The 22,786-nt window shown below is 32.4% G+C and overlaps 1 pseudogene; it reads right to left on the bottom strand.

Moving 5' to 3' along the window:
- The window catches only part of LOC133185704 (angiopoietin-2-like), an 85,302-nt pseudogene extending 63,970 nt beyond the window's left edge, over window positions 1-21,332 (bottom strand).
- Between the last annotated feature and the right edge of the window lie 1,454 nt (window positions 21,333-22,786).

Raw genomic sequence — 22,786 nt, 5'->3', positions numbered from 1 at the left:
TTACTGAAGTAGTTCTTAAAACTGTGAAATTAAGATAAAGGTTGCTGTAAAACTTGTAGACATAAAAGAAACATATCAAACCTAAACGTAATGGAAATAGAATGACTGCTTATTCCTGAAAAGGGAGCCTTACTTATGCAGTAATTAACCCTTATCAACTGCATATGGGGTGTATGTTCTCTCAGAAGATTCGATACGAAAGAGCATGCTCTACGTATAAACAATTTCTAAAACGAGGTAAGTTATTGATGAACAAGTGATGAAACAAGAATATCAACAGTCACGTTTAGAAGTTGTATGGTCGATACAATGACCTTGTCAGCAAACACAATATATCCTAAAGTCATATGCTGACTGACGTTTTTCACACAAATTGTGATGCCATTATTTACAACTGAATTGTCGACGGATTTTTCCGTTATTTCCCGATCATGAAAAGCAGCACACGGCGGGTGTGACCGGTCGGAAGGGGATGCTCACTCCTCCATGCGATATGGCACCTGATCCCACATCTTATGTTTTGGAGGTCTGTGTTAGCTCTGCTCCTGATTTGTATTGTATTAATGGACTTTGAGCTTGAATACTGTTCATTATCTCCATATTTCTATAAATATATTTACCTGCCGTTCCTGAATATCCCGACAAAGTGAGTCTGTATTTACTGTATTCATCCCCAACAAAAAATGTGGAATAGTGCGCGTATGCTTTAGCGCCATCAAAACTTTGCAGTTCAACCCGTAGTTCTTGGTCCTTATTCTTTGTCAGCTCATAGATTGCGTCATTTCCTTTTTTTAAAGAAAAAAAACAGTAAATTGTTGTAAGTTTGCCTTTTATTTGCTTATTCAAAGAAATGTGACATATTCATACAATTTTGAAGAATCATAATCGTCATCGATGGCTCTCATAATTATATCTTTCGAGTCATTTAGTTGACCTTTTGCTTACATAGACTAATCTTACCAATGTAGTAGTTTTTTAGAGTGATCCCCAAATCCTTGTTTATATTCCGACACTGCATTTAGATAAACACCTTATAATTTATATGTTACGTAAACTAAACTTACCAATCCAGTAGTTTTTAGAGGGATCCCCAAATCCTCGCTTATATTCTGACCACGTCCTGTAAAAATCTGTAAACCCGTCCTGTCTTCTTTGTGTAGCCTGAAACATTTAGATGGTTGTCTCTTTGACTTGCTTGGACGTCAGGTTTCATTGAAATATGTTATCGTTGTAAAAAAAAAAAAAAAAAAAAAAAAAAAAAAGTGCAAAAAGTACAGATCACTTTACAATTAAAAAAAATGGTTATTTGTGTTTGTAAATCACGTGACTTGTTTATCTTACCGTCCACCCTCCACCTTATGTTGTCATGTCACCGTACTCAAACTTTGTCTTGGAGGCTATTGTTAATTTATAAACCCCATCTCTTCCCTGTTGACTCGAATATTTCCGTAAAATGTCCAAGCAATTGACAAAGTTTTCTGTGAAGTCTGATTAAGAAAACATTAAATTTATGCCCGTATATCAGATAAACATACCTTTTACTTTCTACAGAATACATTTATGGTAATATAAGAGTACCGATATTTCAAGGTTCATATAAACATACATTTCACAACCTGCAGAATATATCTTTGATTTTGTAAGAGTACCAGTATTTCATATATACATTCATTCACTGTTTACATATGAATGCATATGCATATATCTTTGACAATATAAGAGGCTGAGATGGTTGATTAGCGGATCAAATTAACCGGACTACGAACAAATTTTATTGAATATATAGAGTAAAATACTCCACCAATATCTTCAAACTCATTAGGATCCATAAGATATTCATTTTGTCTGTTTTTTAATATTAATGAGGCTTACTGAACTTCACTACCGAGTTTGTCTGGCCTCAGACTTTTTTCAAGGATTACGATATGGAAAATTTAAATAGAAATCCATCTGATCAAGAAGTAGTCATTTTCTGAATTTATATACAAATGTAACTATAAAATAAGTAATGAGTTGAAATCGGATTCCCACCATATGGAATGTCAAAACAAAGAGTGGGTTAAAATGTCAAGCATCTGCTAAGAGGATTTGCATGGACAGAGAGGCATTCAAGGTAAAACAGTATGCCCCCTTCTTTCGGAGTGGGGGGTATAAAATGATTTTGAAATGAAATATATGGAGATAACGAACAGTATTCAAGCTCAAAAGTCCATTAAACAATACAAAATAGGAGCTGAGCAAACACGGACCTCCAAAACATATTTTGAAATTATGAAATTATGACACATGAAACTATTTTTAAATGTTTTAGAAATTATTTTTTTTCTAACCGGGAAGCTAGATATAATTGATTGCAGTAGATTTTTATTTTTATTTGTGGTAAAAACTATATTTATTCATGAAGCAAGAAATTTTCGCCTTACATCTTAATACAAAAATTAGTTGGAAATATCGCTCTTCATTTCCTAGGTTGTTTGCAATTTACTTACCAGTAAGCAGATATATGTAAGGAGAAATCTGTATCCATTGTACATTTGGCTTATTTTGATCCCCACTAACTGCATCTAGCGTTTCATTAACAGAGAGGGTGAAAATTCTAAACTTGTCCTCTACCATTTTAATTTTTTCGAAGAAAGTTTGTAGTAAAGTCTCATTCAACTTCCTGATATCGCCTCGTAATAATTTATCATTTTGAAGGTTCAACTTCTGAATCTCGGTTTTAGTTGAAGAATAGGAGCTATTCAAAATGTCTATTTTTCTTTATTAAGACTCCGAAATTCCTCCATTGTCAGGTATTTTGTGTTATTTAATATTACAATCAAAGCCTTCATTTCTTGTTTAAGTTTAGAGTTTTCTGCCTCTATTCTCTGGTCTTTTGTCTCCAAATCCTGTAACTCTTTAATCACACCCCAAAGCTTTGTCTTTATAATCTGTCCATTGTTTTTATTGTCTATCACATCCATAACCAAACTCTGAATTCTTTGTACCATAGAGAAACGTACAAGACTCTCCTGATTCAGAATGTCCCGTAATACATTGGATGCTTTTCCTGATACGGGACTGGGCAACAAACCATTTTCGTCAAAGGTTTTGTTATAAGATAAAGATAATTGCCCAAAAGTTTCTATCATCTGCATGGAAAATATGAAACATATGAAATATAAAGCTCCCATCTCTGGGGTTAAAGTGTTTCTTCAAGTGAAGAACTGATTTGTTTCGTATAATAGGATACCTCTTATTTTATTAAAGCGCACTAAACGTTGAGAGGATATGATTTTAATAATGCATAAAAAAGTATCGTGCGGTATTTTTTTCTGAATTCTAAATTTTGACTGGTTGTCGGTTCGATAAAGGCATAATTATGGGAATTTAGAGCTAATCCCTTTCTTCCCCATCCTTCTTTCTTTCCCCTTACACATATTTCTGATATTTTACTGTAAACACTCTATAATATCTTCTTTGTTTTCTTGCAATAGACGCGTTTTCAGATCAATCAGATGTTTCATTTATCGATAGTTTTTGTTCTTTCGATGTTTACTCGAATCGAGAAGTATCTTAAATGGAAAATTGGATATGTCATTCGAGCAAAAAATTATCAAAATGTACATAGTAGTAAGAATAAGCCGGAGGTAAGCCGTAAGTGATAAATGATGAGATATAACTTGTTATTTCAAGTACAGTCTCCATAAAGTATAATTATACAAGGAAAAGTTTTTTGTGTAGGAAAAATATTTGTATTACAAACATTCCCTTAACGAATGATAAATGGTCTTAATGGATAAATAAAAATAAAGCTCGTATCATCAATAAGAAAATTTATGTATCTTTGTTTAAATTTTTAAACAAAATTCATTTTGATTTTAGGAGGTAAGAAATATGCTAAACAAGTTGCTGTCCTTCAATAAGGACAAAATAAATTTGCTTAATTAAATAATTTTAATAAATAATTTACTTTATTAAAAATTTTAATAAAATTATATTGTAAATAAGGGAGTCATCGTTGTAATTAGAAATGGTGGGAAACATCATGATTGTAAACAAATACTCCGAAGCTGATATTAACAAGATATTCATATAGTTTTTGGAGATCAAGTCTTTCGACAATCAGTTGGAATTCCCATGGGAACTAATTGCACTCCGTTATTAGCAGACCTTTATTTGGTATTCACATGATGCAGCATTTATTCAAAAATTTCTGCTGTTGCCTTCGATTTAGCATTCAGATATATCGACAACGTGTTATCTTTTTACAAAATTCATTGCTACGTTTATTCGTTCTCGAAATAAAAGACGCCCCAGAGTCTGCACAAATCTGTTTTCTTTTTTGGGTATTTTACTATGAAAAAAAATTAATGGTAACCTACATGTAACAACAAATATTTATGAAAAACGTGATGAGTTCTGCTTTTTAATTGCCACCAACCCTTATTTATATAGCAATATACCATTATTAACTGTATATGGAGTTTATGTCTTCCAGTTGATTCGATACGCAAGGGCATTCTCTAATGCAAACAATTTCTCAAACGAGAAAAGCTATTGACAAATAAGTAGATAATGGAAAGAAATCAAAAATCTTGTTTAAAGTCAACATTGCGCAAATTCCATGGTCGATACAATGACCTTGTTAGAAAATACAGTCTATCGTTAAGTCGAATGTTGACTAAGCTTTTTCATACAAATTGTTAAGCCATTATTTTCACACGGAAATGTCTACGGATTTTTCCGTACTCCTGATTATGACAAGGAGCACACGGCAGGTGTGACCGTTCGACAGAGGATGCTTACACCTTCATTGCCCTGTATCCTACCTCTGATCCCAATCTTTATTTTTCAATGGCCTTTGAGCTTGGTTACTGTTCGTTATTTTCATATGTCACAAATAAAACAAGCATGTTTTGAAGTACCTTATCTGGTCACAAAATGACTTCTAGATAAATTTCTGCATAAATATTCAAAATTTGTCTCTGTGGTATGAAATCAGATCTACCAAATGTACTTTTACCTGATTCATAGATAGCAAACAAAATGTATTTATACCAGAGAAGTTAAACTAAACACACAACTGTTTTGTGTCGCCCGCGTGGCGCAGTTGTTAGGGCGTTCGCTCTAGAGTCGCGGAGTAAGGAGTTGATCCTTACATTGCGGGTTCGAATACCACTGTGGGATGTGGAGACCGGTCCTTCGGATGAGACCGTATAAACCTAGGTCCCGTGTCGCAGTAGGTGCTGGCACGAAAAAGATCACTCACTGCTCAATGGCCCTGAGTGCCGAGTATAGGTCAAAATTTGTAGCTCTCCACCGGCAAGTGGTGGTGTCTCAATATGAGTGAAAAATTCTCGAGAGGGACGTTAAAACAATGAACAAACAAACAACTGTTTTGCAACTAAAAGTGTGTTAAATGCTACTTTATCTTATAATCGCAAGGATTAAAGAGTGTCCCTCTTAAAACTCCCATATCATAAGAAATTATGAACCTGGGATCATTGATGTGTAACCATACACAAATTTCAAAAATTTTCATGTATTTTTTTTTTAGGTCATATCGGAAAAAAATTTCCCTTTTCAAATTAGGCTTCATTTACAGAAGATATTTTATTAAGATGTACTTTAAGGCATGTTTGGTTCGGACATTTTTTCCCCCGAAATATGGCTGAAAGATTGCCGACTCTGAATTAAACAATAATCAATCAGTCAAACAAAAGCCCTGAAACACGTAGGACAAGTTACCTGATGTTACACTAGTACCTGTCTATTCTAGGATTTTCTTACATCTACAAATTAAGTATATGTTAAACTATGCGTGGCATTCTTATCCCTGTGATAATTATTTAAATTGATTTTAAGCCAGAAAATCTTTATATGATTAAAATATCAGTTTATCTCTTACATGGTTTTAAGAAATAAAGTATATCATAATTTCAGATGAAAAATAGAATCAATAATCTTTATTTATTGCGTGCAAACTGACGTAATACCTTGTATTTATCTTAAAAGTTAATATGCTTTGTTGGCAATTGAGCTAATTGTCTGGGAATGCAATTTTCTCATTAAAACTATGTTTTTATGAAACATTTACCAATTTTACAAGTGTAGTAATTAGTGGCTACATAAGTTACAAGTAGAATTTTGTGATAAAAAATCGCAAACCATATATTCAAGATTCTTGCTTTCAGATCCAATAAACACTTGTTAAAAAGATTGCTTTCAATTTTAAGTATCTGAAAGGAGGCATTGAACTCATTTACGTATGTTATATATTTATGTTTCTTTAAAGTACGAGTACCAGTAAGAACCTCACCTCTTTGTGCAAGTGAAACATCACGGAATCTCTTCTCTCTCTCTCTCTCTCTCTCTCTCTCTCTCTCTCTCTCTCTCTCTCTCTCTCTCTCTTCTTGTGCCTATCAGAAAAGTAACTTAAATTGTCTGTTACTGATATTATCACTTTTTCAAACCATTAATTTTTTGTTTAGCATTATGATATGCACTCTTTCCTGAATTAATAAAATGTGAAGCTGCGAAACTCTGGCCAGTGAATACAAAGTGTCCATAGGATTAAGCACCTTCTTTTTTTTGGAAGGGGACAGGGAACGAATCTCTGATTTTTCATCACTTATACATTACGTATTGATAATATAAGAATTATAATAATTACATTGATATGTTGATATCTTGCAAATATCTCTGGTTGTAACGATGAAATGTATTAATGTTGAATGATGTTTTGTAAAATGCGAAGTCATGTAATTAATAATAATAATAAATCCGACAAGATCCGTTAAACCAAAATTCCAAACTTCTAATTTACTATCTATTAGTATCTGTTACTTTATCCACATATATAAAAGTTAGGCTAATGTTTAAAGATACAAACTGAGAAAAATACATGATGTATATATCTGAATTTAAACAGAACGAACTAAAAATTACAAATCCCCATTTTCATAAATAAGATGTTTAAGCCCACGACTGATCTGGTGCTGCTGCTGCTGATGATGAAGGCATATACATACATTACAGAAACAGTAAAGCTGATTACCGATAAAATGAATGAAATGAAAACTTCACAGATGTGCCGTATAACAAGTCTTCAGTGTCTTTGCCCTGTGTCTGAACAAGCTTTAGACAAACATTAACTTAGGTTTGTTTACGTGACAATCAGTAAGTTTTCTTTCAATAAAGAAACGTTTTCTTTCTTTGGGTTTCTAATGGGATTTCACGGTGGCTCAATCGGTAGAGCGCTCGCTCCGTGATCGGAAGGTCGTGAGTTCGAATCTCGGCCGCAACTGACCTAAGTCGATAAAGAATAGGTAGCAACTGTTCCTTTGCCATGCGCTCGGCACTTTGAAGTGAAAGTTGCGGGTCCTTTATATAATTAGATGAGACCTTAAAAACCGAGGCCCCGTGTCACGGCAGGCGTTGGCACGATAAAGATCCCTCACTGCTCAATGGCCCTGATTGCTGAATAAAAGTCAAAATTTGAAACCTTTCACCGATATATGGTGACGCCTCTATGTGAGTGAAAATTCTCGAATGGGACGTAAAACAACATACAATCAATCAATCTGATGGGATCACCCACCTTTAATTCTATGATCAACATTAAAGCATACTATTTTTAGTATTTTCATTATTTTTGCTCAATACTCAGAAAAGTTTGATTATAGAGTGTGCTTGTCACTTCTCCTATTTAGAGACCATTTGACATCTGAAAACAACGATCAGTAATCTTGCTCAAAAAGTTTCTGTTTATAAAAAATAAATACCTTATGTCTACTGATAATGCTTTATGACATTTCTATTGAAAACTAATACTTTACGATATGCCTATTGAAAATTAAAGCTCATTGGAATATCTACAAAAACCCATGGTCAAAAAAAAAAAAATATGTAAAATTAATCTACAGGTATTTCGATTAAAAATCTAAGATTGTGAGTTCCTTATTAAGGCTTCATTATTAGTTTTAAGGTATTAAGACTGTCAAATCATAATGATTGGTCATTGGTAGGGGGTTTCCTGAATTAAATGGGCATTCCTTATCACGGAATGAAATTGTCAATAAATAATTTGATACCTTGCATAGATTATTTTATTTTTTCATTTGGACATTTGCTCGCGAGTGACATCTCCAAGAACTTGTACACTTTAAGGAATCCACAATTATTACTTCTCCCCATGAATTCCAAGATTTTACAGTCATTCACCTACAGGATTCTGTATGACAGATGTGCTTATAATCCTAATTGTGATTATCAATACAGTTTCAGCTGAAAACTTCTAGATATTCATAAGCAATGAAGGCTATTAAATGTAAGCTTAAGTTTTGGAGGATCTTTAATAATACATGTATTTTTTTTTTTACATTATTAGATAGAGGATTAAATTTAAATCAGATCAAATAACTCTTATAAAAGTCCATAAAGGAAGGTTTACACATAGTTATGTTCTGTAACATACAAAACAAAGAATGAAGGCATATAAGTTTAGGTCAAGCACACTGGGAACTTCGCCTCCTTTTAAAAAGAGAATCTCTCTCTCTCTCTCTCTCTCTCTCTCTCTCTCTCTCTCTCTCTCTCTCTCTTGCCTGTATGTGAGTGTGTCTGTGTGTTTAAGGATGACAGAAATGTTACTTAAAACCCTTTTTCTACAAGTGGCGATATATTAAACCGATAAAAGGATAAGTATTTTCAATATTGATTGCTTTTAATGTTTGTACATATATCTGTGTCTGTTTTGTCTGTGATGTAAGTAACCCAATGTACTTGTTAATTTCAGAATTCTTAAAATTGATTGAAAAATGAAGTTATTCACTTGTGAAGGTTTCTCTTTGATTGGATAATAGAAACTGATGAGCTCATCCTATCAACATAATCAAAGGTTTGATACCTAACAGTTCCGTCATCAACCCAATGTCATTTAGTGTAAAAGAAATGAGGTAAGATTCCGTAGATTATTATATCCCTCTTTTGTAATTCATTCAATGATAAATGATAAGAAAGGTTAAAATTTTTATATCAGTAACTTTTAAAAATATTCTAATACTAAAATTGTAATTGAGCAAGTTAATAAATTTTGACAATATATCTTTTGCAATGAAATTTACGAGACCCATTTGCTTAGGAGTTTGTTCCTGTATGAGAATCATGAAATCAATGAAATATCACAATGAATAGAAGTCAGATCATATCATAAATGGAATAGATCTAGTGTATATGTTGACAAAAGTGACACACACAGGCTTGTCACGATGTACAAGAGATAAGAAATCTTTTTAAAATAATTTACATCATATACGGAAGTGGTATAAAAAATAATATATTTGTTTCGATATACAGATGTCTGGACAATGATGCTTCCACTTACAAACTTTACAAACTTTGGAATCGGAATGTAAGCGTGCAGTCGTGCAGTGCGATTACTATCTTTTTCCAAGTAAATGCAGCAAACTTAAGAGCTGTTTTTTTTTTCAATTGAGGATCTGAAATATATTTGCATGCGCGAGTACAATAGTACATAATTTTTTTAAAAAAAATATTGAATTTAATTTGATTTTGAACAAATTAAATTTGGATATACTGCATCAGTTTCATATTATATGAAAGGCTATAACATGCTCAACGAAAAGACCGATTGATGAATGAGTATTGGATATAACGAGATATGAATCAGTCCCCAGGATCCCAATTAACCTTAAGGCTATTGTATTGAGGTTTTTCATAGCGAAGCTCAAAATAACTTTTTCAGGAAAGGGAATCAGTACGGGAACTGGAGATTCCGCTTGAAATAGAATCAGTACAACTTCAAACAGAGGCACGACAGAGGCAGGAGGAACACCAGCGACGGGAAGGAAGGAAGAAAACCGGACCAGGAACTCCATGTGGGGGAGGAGACCCAGCGTCTGGAGGTAATCAGACTATGATAAACAGTTCTTCATCATACAATTTGTGGCACCTGCTCCCCCCGTGAGGGGGTCCTCGTGCAGTGTACAAAATATGTCAAACAAAATGAAAGAAATCAAGAAATACAAAGTAGCCGTTATATGAACAGTAACAATTCTAATTTGAGATATGTGGCAGAAACTGTTCTTTGGGTCGTATTTTGGCTGACTTGATTCATACGAATTGTTAGGCCTTTGTTTTATACTAAATTTGACTACGGAATGTTCCATCTACTTGATCAATATGGGGATATTTTCTCCTCCTAGGCACCTAATCCCACCTCTGGTATTTCAGGAGGTCCGTGTTTATGCCCTGTTTACAAACTTGTATCGTTTGTTTATTTTGTTTTAGATTGATCGCTGTTTGTTACCTTCACTTTTTTTATTCCGAAGAAATCAGTGTCATTTAACACACAGAGACCCGTAACACATACAGTGTAGGCACTGAGGGTGATAAAAACTCCTTATACTTCAGAGTCTTCATATCGATCATCCACATCTGATTAGAACGAACCCGATTCTCCATATGGTCAGTCACCTACCCCCGATCAAGCCCCTTCTTCTTTTTTTTTAATTTCCACAGAGAGAAAATGGCTTTTGTTGTGACAAATAGACCGCTACGTCAGGGGTGGACATGCTAGGAGTCCTGCCCAGGCTTGTGTTAATTTTACACCTGCTTTTCTGTTGACTATTTTTTTTCAGTATTTCCATTCTTATCATTCCATTATATTATAATTAACACTGACATTCCATTTTGTGTTCTCTACTTAACATTTGTAAATTTGCACTCACAATTAAAGGGAAAAAAGACATAAATTATTTCAGCACTACACAAACAAAAGGCAGTTGTATGTTGAAAATTTTGAATTCAAAGAAAAGGAACTAAATTTTAAATGGGTGATTTTTCAGCTTTTGTCCATTATTTGTCACATCTAGTCAAGATATGTTTCATGCGTTACCATGGTGATATAGCTGCTAGCTTGCATACACATGTATCTGATGCAAAGCAATAAATTTGTAGATTGAAAAATCTTATTGATCTTTTTATAGCATGAATTACAGGCATGTAAAGATCAATTTCCTTATTGTTCATCATCATATTTAATGAATGAAAATTACCAATTGTATACAGGTAGAATTGATAGCTTTGTAAGTGTATGAAGATTCAAGGTCAGTAGCAACTGTGATAAGCATTTTCATCTTATTTAAAAGGAGACCAAATTTAGATGTTTATTAACTCTGGTGAAAAAGTGATGTATACTTGTGTTATTCTGAAGAAAACAAGAAGTAATACTGTATTGTCGCTAAAACAAAGTATAAGTACTCTCAGTACTCTGATTTACTCTTTGACTGATTGAATCTTTGGCTGAGGGCTAGTATCTGCTGGATTCATACCTTAACATATAAAACCCACGGTACAGGCATGTTTGATGAAAAACTGTAATTCTTGGTTTTGGAAACTCTATAAAACAAATATTATTTTGTTGAAATAACTTATTCACTCTTTTCAGTCATTAATGAAATGACTACAAGTGGTCCCCTGGCTGACCTGAGTCACCATTCTCGTCCTGACAAATAAACACTAGTATGTAGATGAATGAAAACTTTTACAGTAGCCATTATCATGACTTATGTGATTATAATTCTGTTTAACGATAGATCGACGTTATGTCAGGTTTACAAATTCTTGCACGCTATTGTTATTTACTTGTGTTTAAAGGTCCTCTAAACACTGCTAACTAAATACTTCTAATTTTATGGTATTTTGCAGATAGAGTAATCTGCCCTTTGATCAAGATAAAATTAATTGAAATGTACTCTTATGACTTGATTTGTTATCAAATCAAGCATTCATAAAATTTACTAGTAAATAGGCCAATAGGAATAGATTGAACTATTCATTTGCAGGTATTTTGCCCACTTAAGTTAACAACAGTGATTTCTAGTCCTGCCATCTTTAAAAAATTGTTTGTTTGCCCTCTCCCGACCTACTGGCTAAAAATGGCCAAATCGAAACTTTTTTTTTAGACCTTTCAAGATACGATATTTTTTTCTTCTTAATATTCCTGAATTTCTCATCCCGTCAACAAATATTTAGAAATCTGATGAAAATAAAATTTTTCCACATCCCTGCCGACTCAATCTTTTGACCCTGATTCGGGAGAGGGCAAACAAACAATATTTAAAAGATTGCTTCATCAGTACTTCATTTAATTTTTTTTTTTGTATTGGCTTTTGATAAATTTACATATGCTTTTTTGTGTGTCCATTGTTTTCATTTTTTTATCGCCAACACTGAATTCTATTCTGTGTTTCTACTCAACATTTGTATACTTGCACAGCCCAAAGAAGAGGGGGGAGGGGGTGAATTAAATTATATTCAACATTACTTTAACCAATGAATGCATTCATTATGAACATCTTGAATTTAAAGATAAAAGAAACCTAATTTTGAATGGGTGACTTTTCGGCTTTTGCCGATTATTTGTCACATCTAGTCAAGATATGTTTCATGTGTTACCATGGTGATATAGCTGCTAACTTGCATACACATGTCTGATGCAAAGCAATAAATTTGTATATTGACACAATCTTGTTTGTCAATTTTAAAGCATACATAGCAAGCATATAAAGATCACATTTATCATTTTACACCTACAATGAGTGGACATCATATTTAATGAGTGAATCTTGGTCCATTTTAAATGAATGAAGGAAACCAGTTTAAAGGGGTCCAGGAAAATGGTTAAAGGGGACCAGGAGTTGAAAGTTGCAGAAGTGTTATTTTGATTCCAAAACATCTTGACTATTGCATAAAGTCAGATTTGTTAATGTTGTTAGTCAGGGTATACATAACGGCTTAAGGTTAGTATCACTTCTAAAGAGATCATCTTATTCAAAAAGTAGGCTAGGTCACATGGTCATTATCTATGGCATAAAAAGCTTTGGAGTATACCAACTTTGAATAATTAACAACTAAAAAATAAGGTGTGGCTAATGTACAGACAGAATATAAAGATGCTGGAGTGATACCCAAAGTCACTCTAAAGGAAACAAGAGTAAACTGATACCAAGTATTAGTATTCTCAGTACTCTGAGTTACTCTGATTGATTTAATGGCTGAATTTTAGTGGCTGCAAACTTTTGATTTTATGACATGTAAAACACCACATACAAACATGTTTGATGGAAAACTTTTAATTCTAGGTTCTTAGAAACTCTAATAAAATATATAAATTTATTTGAAAAGCTTGTTCACTTTGTTCAATAATAAATATTTACAAGACGCCCCTGGCTGACCTGATTCACTATTATCTCCGTGACAAATAAACGCTAGTATGTAGATGAATGAAACACTTTACTGTAGCCATCAGAATAAAATCTGTGTTTTCTATAATTTTATTTAACGGTAAATCTAGGTTATGTCAGATTTACGAATGATATGACCTTGTTCTTGCACACGTTTCTTATTTATTTTTTTTATAACATTGACAATTTATTGCGACCTTCCCAGAAAGAAACCAGTTCTTGGATATTAAAACGACATTTTTCAATATATTGAAGTCCTACTGTGATTGAGATTATATGACTTTTTCTTCGACAGTTTGGCTTTTCAATAGACGCGGCTACATGCTTATACTTACGCCCACCCTTAACTCCTGCTTACATGCACTCCTCTTATCTTATTGTCAAACAGAGATTGATGCTTATTCTCACCTCCCACCTAATCATAGAACTGTGTATCCTTCTCTATGCCCACAACTTTGTAATACAGTGACGCATACTTATACTCCCTCCCACCTTATCATCACACAGTGACACATACTAATACTCCCCTCCAATATAACCATCAAACAGTGATTGACACATACTTATACTCCTCTTCCACTAAATTATCAATTATAAGTTACCCATCCTTATTCTCTACTTCCAATTCATCACCAAAGAATGACAAATACTTATACTCCACTCCCCCTCGTCATCAAACAGTAACTTATGTTTATACTCATCTCCCACTTATTTATCAAATATTAATACAAGCTTTTATATTGCATTAGACTATGCAATATCATAGAAAATTATAGTTAATTTGACAAAGTATAGTCCATATTTTACGACGCCTCTTACGACCAATAAGTAAGGAATAAGGCTATGAAAACTTTGAATTTAAAGAGAAAAGGAACTAAATATTAAATGGGTAACTTTTCGGTTTTTACCCATTATTTGTCACATCTAGTCAGGATATGTTTCATGTGTTACCTATCCGATGCAAAAAAAATAATAATCTTGACAAAATCTTGCTGGTCTATGTTATAGCATACATAGCAGACATATAAAGATCAATTTTCTCATTGGACACCGACATGGAGTGAAATTCACATTTAATGATTGAATCTTGGTCCATTTTAAATGAATGGAAGAAAATTTTACGTGCTAAACAGGGGATCAGGACTTGAAAGTTACAGATGTATTGGTTCGAGGCCTAAAGCAAATTACTAATTGTTGGGGGAAAAAATTGTTTAAAGTATGAAGATTAAAGGTCATTTGCAAAAGAACTTGTGAGAAACTATTTCATTTTATTTAATTAGGAGGCCAAATTTAGATGTTAATTAACTTTTGTGTAAATAAAAGTGAAGTATGCTCTTGTTATTCTGAAGGAAATAAGAAGTAATACTGCATTGTCACTGATACCAAGTATAAGTACTCTCAGTACTCTGATTTACTCTTTGACATATTGAATCTTTGGCTGAGGACTGGTGGCTGCTGGATTCAGACTTTGACATATAAAATCCTAGGTACAGGTATGATTGATAAGAAACTTTAATCCTTGATTTTGGAAATTACTAATTACAAATATAATTTTGTTGAAATAATTTTGTTCAATCATTAATTAAATATTTACAAGCACCTAACAATCCTTTTTTTAATCCTGTGTACGAAAATGTACTGGATTAACAATCTCTATTTCATTATCTGATTTAATATGGTTGGAGACACAGTAAAAATGGATTAATGTTTTATCTGGTTTTTAAATTAGTAGCTTTTGTTTCATCACTCGGGCTACCTTGCGTACAGACTATGTACAGGTACATGAAAACACGACTTTTGATATCTCTGTGGAAAATATTTATGATCCCTGCTTATATTTGCTTTATTTATTTAGAAAAAGTATATATATTTTTTATAATAAGAAGACAAACCTTTTTTTATAGATATGTTCTGAGAAAGAGCAGAATATAGTTGCCCATTACAAGATAATGAGTATAAATACATGTCATATACTGAGATAAGTAATGACATAAAGTTGTTTATTCCATTTGTTTAATGTAAGTAAATATCAAAATCATTACAGACATGTTAGGACTTAACCAACATTGCCTCTAGTTTTTGTTCCTTTTCATCATTGAAGTCGTCTTGAGAGTTTCATTGCTCTTTTTTCAGTCCCACCATACCGGGTATTTACCACTGAACACAGCAGACTGTGCGTTCTTAAGCTTTGTGTTGTGACAGTACTGATATGAGTATATGGCATAAAGTTGTTTATACTATTTATTTGATAAGAATGAACTATTAATTTTATTATCAGCATTCTTGTCAGGACTGAATACGCATTTTTAGACGATTTAGTTTTTGTATCGTATCATTATCACAGTCTCTTTTAATGCTTCAGCTCCTTTCCATTTCCACCATATCGGGTAACTCCAACTAGACAGAGCAGACTGTGCGTACAGTCCGTTAAGGTTTGAGTGGTGACAGGAGTCGTACCACCAGGCTCCGTGAAATTGTACAGTACAGTGACGACTATCCCGGTCATTGTCCTGATCTTTAGTGCTGAATTTTTTACCACTGTGAGGACTAGTCAAACTGTCACCTGTTAAAGAGTATTGATAACAAAATTTATTCCTATCAATAACACAGAAAGAAAAAAACATCATGATCAACAATGATATGCACTGTATATCTAACTAGTAACACTCTCCTAGATATTAAGAAAAATCCCAAGTCATTTTTTAGAAACATACTTAAAACATAGTATATATACAAATCTTTTAAGTTGTGATTCCTTTTCATTTAAAAATATTTCAGAATAAGATTTGTATCAAAATATGTTATGTAAAATTATTTCATGTACAAATGTATAAAATTATACTTCTATGTTGAAATAAGTTTATAATTTATTGTCAAATACTAAGTATTTACACTGTATTTAAGGAATCACTGTCTAGTTTGTTGGTTATCCTACGTCATTACATGTAACGACAGTTGAAAACATGGGATAATTTGCAAAACGGGTGAAACCTGCATGAATTATCCCACGTTTTCAATTGTCGTTAATGTCCTTCGCAAACTCAAAAGCCATATATAGAAGTGAGATACACGAGACTATGTTAATTTATATAGTCCCCACCCACTGGCGTCAAACACAAGCACAGCCGGAAATCATCGTCTATAGAGCAAAAAATACAATGCTTCACATCTTTTTTGTTGAATGAAGCCAAATATAAGCACAAATAGAATGTACCATTATTCTGGCAGTTTGTGCCGTTTAAATGCTATTTGTGATGTTTGGATCTAATATTCGGTATTTGATCTTGTTTTCAAAAACAATTAAAAAACAAGAGGCCCATGGGCCACAACGTTCACCTGAGTAACGTTTGCCGTCTGTTCTTCACCAGAATACTTACTGTAGCCCCACCCTACCCCTGGGGGGTCATGGTTTGAACGATTAGGAATCTACTCTACCTCAGATTGATTTCACATAAGTTTCAGTTTTTTTGGTCAAGTGATTCTTAAGAAGAAGATTTTTAAAGATTTTTCGTATACATTTCAATGTAAAATTTTGATTTTTTTATTGTTGCCCTACTTTACTCCGTGGGGTCATGGTTTGAACAATCTAGAATCCACTCGAAATAGGGAAGCTTCAACGTAAGTTTCAGCTTTTCTAGCCCAGTGGTTCTTGAGACGAAGATATTTAAGGATTTTTTCTATATATTTCAATCTAAAACTTATATTTCCTATTGTGGCTCCACCCTACCCCCGGGGGTCATTTTATTGAATAATCTCAAATTTATACTATCCCAGGATGTCTTTTCTTTATTGTATTTCCTTGTAGGGGGACTTGCCCCTTTATTTAAATAACTTTAACTCCCGTTCCCCAATGGACACTTTTTACAAACTTTGGCTGAAATTGTCCCAGTGGTTCTTAAGAAAAGGGGAAAATATGAAAAGTTTACAGACGGACTGCCGACGGACAACAGGTGATCAGAAAAGCTCACTTGAGCTTTCAGTTCAGGTGAGCTAAAATGGTTTGTGTGTAGAAGAAAACTGCTGATAAATTCATGTATTCGTTGTTTACAACATAAGTGGTATTTTCATGTGCATTGGATGATGAAGGCTGTGTGTATTGGGTATTGTATAATAATAAGTAAATAGAGTAATAGACAATTAAATAGTTCTTATCCTCTGGTATTTAGAACATTATGCTTATATTTGTCAAAAGATATTTATTTGTTATTAATACTTCTTATCAGTTTAAAAATTCACACTTAAATGTATATTATTTGTTTACTTTTCTGTTACTGTTACGCCACATTTGCAATCACCATAGCATTACGTAACAATGCGTCGCCCGCGTGGCGCAGTGGTCAGAGCATTTGCTTTAGAATCGCAGTGTAAGGAGTTGATCCTTACATTGCGGGTTCGAATTCCACTGCGGGACGTAGAGGCCGGTCCGTCGGATGAGACCGTATAAACCGAGGTCCCATGTCGCAGTAGGTGCTGGCACGGAAAAGATCCCTCACTGCTCAATGGTCCAGAGTGTCAAGTATAGGTTAAAATTTGCAGCCCTCCACCGGCAAATTGTGGCGTCTCCGAATGAGTGAAAAATTCTCGAGAGGGACGTTAAACAACAAACAAACAAACAAAAAATGTAACAATGCTGGGTATGTAAAATTATATATATTCAAAATAAACCCTACCTGCCGTTCCTGAATATCCCGACACAGTGAGTTTATATTTTTTGTTCTCGTCCCCGACATAAAATGTGGAGTACTGAGCGTATGCTTCGTCACCATTAAATCTTTGAAGGGAAACCCGTAGTTCCTGGTCCTTGTTCTTCGTCAACTCATAGATTGCGTCATTTCATTTTAAAGAAATATCTTAACTCTTATATCGTTTTATTGCAATAACTTCCTCATGTAATGTAAATTTGAAAAGCATGTTTGAAAATAAGGTCTTCGTCATTAAGAAATTTCATTTTTAAAGTCGTCAAATTTTAAAATTAGTTGATACTTGAAGCACTTCTTAAGTACAGTACTTATTACAGGTACCACAGGAAAAAATTATATTCTTTTGTACATGTCTGTTTTAAACTATTTTTATGTTTGTATGTGAAAAGAGAAAACTTTACGTTTTACACAAATTCATAATCTTCTGTTAACAGAAATACTTTCATTAGAAAAAAAGTTTCTAAATTCTCCTCTAATCGAGAGATAGAATAAATCTTTTTTGCTTTCAAAAAAAGTGAAATCTTTAATTTTTTGAGTTAATTTTCATTGTTTTCCTGATTTGAAGACACCCAATAAACTCGTATTTTTCAAATGATAGAGAAAGGTTTTAAATGAGTGCACTGGTATTGAGCAATACTGTGTGAAATGTAGGGGGAGAGTATTTTTGAAAACCTCATGACAGCATGTTCTTGACGTTACAATGTTGTTGAGTTTGTTGAGTTAAATAACATGACTTGTGTTAAATCACATGAAATGAAATTTCACATATCAACAAAATAAATATTTTTACATTTGATAATGTGCTCATTTTCAATTTCTTGAAAATAGTATTACGTAAATTGGCATAGTCTGCAAACTTTCCGAACAACCTTCATATATATAATCTTCCTAACGCTTTTTATGTTTTGAGGGGAATACATACTTTTATAGTGAAATATCTTTAATTCTGTCCCAAGAAAGAAAAGGTTTCATGCATGTAATTTCGTTTTCAAAAAAATAAATCGGCGTTTTTTTTTTGGTTTTTTTTTTTCATTTTTAAGTACAAATAAATTACATGCGCGGATCTATGATTATTTTTACCAGGACAGAGAGTGTTTATGGGGGTGTTCATTCACTCCATTCGATTAAATATATTCAAAATATTTGACAGGTCAAAACCTATAAAGCTTAAACAGTCTTTGTAGTCATTTTTGAACTTTAAAAATCCAATGAGGTCCGCCCCCACCCACCCCCATCCCCTTTCCCCCTTTGATTCGCTTTATGAATAGGTGAACCTAGTGGTTTATAGAGAGAATATAACGTTCATATTTGTTGAAAGACTTTGTTAAGAGTCTCCCTATACGGTATGTCAACGGCAAAATGGGTAAAAATTTAATCCCAGTTTTATGTCAGTTTAGCAAAACAGATAGAGTATATTATTTTCGTGAGCTAGGAAGATTTTGGTTGTCTTTAACGTACGTCGCGAGTTTGCTGTTTGAAAATTTAAAGAGATGAAATTTATACAATTTGGAGTCTTTTTAGACTCTTATTTTTATATAAATAAAAATAATGGAAATAAAAAGATTATTTATCCGCGTAACATATAAACGTTTATGAATAAGTTTAATAGGGAAATTCTAGAGGTATACTTTCATTCTAATGCTAAATATTTTGTTCTATTATGATATAGGTAATATAAGTTTAGTTCATGTTTATTTTCATTGCTACACTATACTTTTCTGAGTTTGAAAAAAGCTAACATGAAGAGACATTTGTTTTTGACATGAACTCAATTCAAATCTACTGTGTATTAAATGACCAAATAGACAGATTCATTATCCCCATACCAAAAATTATTGACATTTTAAAAATTCTAAAAAAAAAAAAAAAAAAAAAATGGGAGGGGGGGGGGTATTGGGGTTCTGAGAATCCCCATCTGATTTCTACAACTACTATAATATACTGTAGCACAATACAACTTTCCATCTTTTTGGTCCAGTGGTTCTTGAGATCTATAAAACTTTTTTTTTATCAAATGATTAACTTTGATTCCCTATAATGTCCCACCTCCATGGGGCCATGATTTAAACAATTCAGAATCTTTACTACCTCATAAAGCTTTCATATAAATTTCACCTTTTCTACCTTTTAAAAGCTTTTAAAAGATGAAATACTACAATTTATTGTAGTAACTAAATTTATTATTGGATCCAATGCATGTTTTTTTTTTTTACTTTAGTTATTACTATAAACCTTTCAAATTGATACTTTGATTAACTGTAGAAAAAAACCCTTTGATTTACTATTATGAATATCTATGAAAAATACTTTTATTTCCTTTTTTCTTTTTAAATCTCTTTTAGCATACATATGGTTCTTCGACTTTTTCCTTGATAAATATAATAGACTATGGTCTATCATAGTAAACTTCATCACTATAGTACTTGTAATCTATAGGTTAGTCTTGAAATAGTGTCAAAGTAATAGTAAGATTAATACTATAGATATCTGATTCATCAAGAATAAATCATTTCTCTTAGGTAAACTCTTTCATACTTTGATTTACACCGGTGAATACTTTGATTTACTTCGTTAAAAACTGTGAAACTTGAACTGATTTATTATACGTATTTCACTATCCACCCTAAACTAGAGTTTACTGTCTTTTTGCGTTATTATTTCTTTTATCATTATTTTTTTTTTTAATTTTAAACTTTTTTTAAATTTATTTAATTTTTTTTTTTTTTTTTTTTTAATTTTTGTTTGGGATAACGGATCAAAATACGCAATCATATAAAATAAATAGCCATGTATTTTTACATTTGTTAGGTTTTAGGTTTAATTCGTGGAGATATCAGAACCTTTCAAGTTTTCTATAAAATATTCCACAATACAGATAATTAGCTTATATGGTAATTGTTGAGAATAATTGTTAAATAGAATAATCCCGATTATAATGTCCATACTTATCAAAAACTAAAACTTTTTGATTTTATACATTTAAAGAGGCACCTTCTAAATTATAAAACTAATCTTACCAATCCAGTAGTTTTTAGAGGGATTCCCAAATCCTTGTTTATATTCTGCCCACGTCCGATAGAAATTTGTAGATCCGTCCTGTCTTCTTTGTATCGCCTGAAACATTTAAGAAAGCTGTCTCTTTGATTCAACATGAAGTAGGTTTCAGTGAAAAAACCGTGCATGCGTTCAAAAATACAGGCCTCTTTAAAGTTCTATTGAAATTAGTTTTTGTCTACAAAGAACAGGTTACTGTTACATGTAACTTACCGTCCAACCCCCTCCCTTTGTTGTCATGTCACAGTATACTTTCTTCTTTTGTTTTCCATCCGGATAAATTGTATATACACCATCCTTTCTTTTCCGACCTGGATTTTTCTTCAGTATGGTTGCAGTCTTTGTACTTTTTAACTGAAATTAATAAAGCAGTCCAGTTTACGGTATGTTACATGTATATATTTAATTGAAATAATAAAAAAAAACACTATTTGAAAATAGGATGAGAATATAACTGAATTTTTGGTAAAGTTAAAAATTATTAAGAACCAGTAGATGTCTTGCAAGAACAAATGATACATGTAACATTTTTCCAAAAGGAATTTTTAGGCATGATCAATAACATAAAATAGTATTCTGTAACACTAAGTGTTAGTATTAAAGCACGTATAGTAAGAAGACTAATTACTCATTACTTTAAAAACAAAAAGTACCTTTCATAAATGCATCCTTTGATATTTTCGTTACATTATATGTAGAGACAACATCCACTTTGAAGGAAACAGGATGCACGGTCTTAACATGGGATCTAGTCAGTTTCCAAAACCATTGAGAACTTTTTAGATGTTGATAAAGTTTTGCTGAAATTTTTGAAAATAATAATAATAATAATAATAATAATAATAATAATAATAATAATAAGTTAATCTTTGAAAATAGTATCTGAGTTATATTTATTAGGAATAATGAAATAAAGCAGGATTTGAATGTTTGTATTTTAATTTGACTTAAATATTTCAATCATTTTTTTAGTAACATTACATAAGAAACTCATCAGCTTACTTAAATGTCCATATTAGACATACCCTTTCACACCATTTTTCATACACGCTACAGAGAATATACATCCCGTAACTCAACATTCAATTTTTAACAGAAAGATAAAAGATGCTTATTTTATAAAGTAATGCATGAAATAGCGCTGTATTAAAAATATTTCCCCCCCCCCCCAAAAAAAAAAAATATTTTCTCATTCACACAGTTGTTAAAGGTTTTTAGCAGAAAACACAAAAAAGTGTTATATATGCTAATATCCTTCCGTACAAAAATTACATCGTGTTCTAATCTAGAATTTATTTAGGATCTTAATTGTTTTCATGTCTTTTTCTTTGTAAAAATTAAGCAGAGATATGCATTTTATCATGACTGACCAGATGCATTAAGCATAGTGGTCTTTTCGATAAGCATACCCCCATTTAGGTGATATATTTTTAACAACTACTTTTTGCAACCTTTAAAAACCTGAAATGGATTAAGCGAAGTAAACCTAATATTCAGAAAAACAAGAAACAAATATGTTCTGATCTGTTTGTTTTAACTCAAATGGGACAAAGGGAGAAGATATTCAGCCCTCTTTCTTTTCGCAATGTTATAATATTATTGTTTAGTTTTTATCTCATTAACAAAAAGTTTTATTTTAAAAAATGTGGTTTGTAACAATCCTTAACCTCTTTAATAATTTCAGAAATATGCTTATCCACACGTCAACTTCAATATTACATCTTGTCAAGCTATCCCGACATGTAAACACTTTGACTTTTACGGACAAAAATACTTTCAGAATAT

This window comes from Saccostrea echinata, unplaced genomic scaffold (genome assembly GCF_033153115.1).
Source record: "Saccostrea echinata isolate AGI-Se365-2 ecotype Australia unplaced genomic scaffold, CSIRO_AGI_Sech_v1 ptg000012l, whole genome shotgun sequence".
In the NCBI taxonomy this organism is placed as follows: Eukaryota; Metazoa; Mollusca; class Bivalvia; order Ostreida; family Ostreidae; genus Saccostrea; species Saccostrea echinata.
Note: the sequence above shows the minus strand (reverse complement) of the source record. Positions and strands in the feature narration are given on the sequence as shown.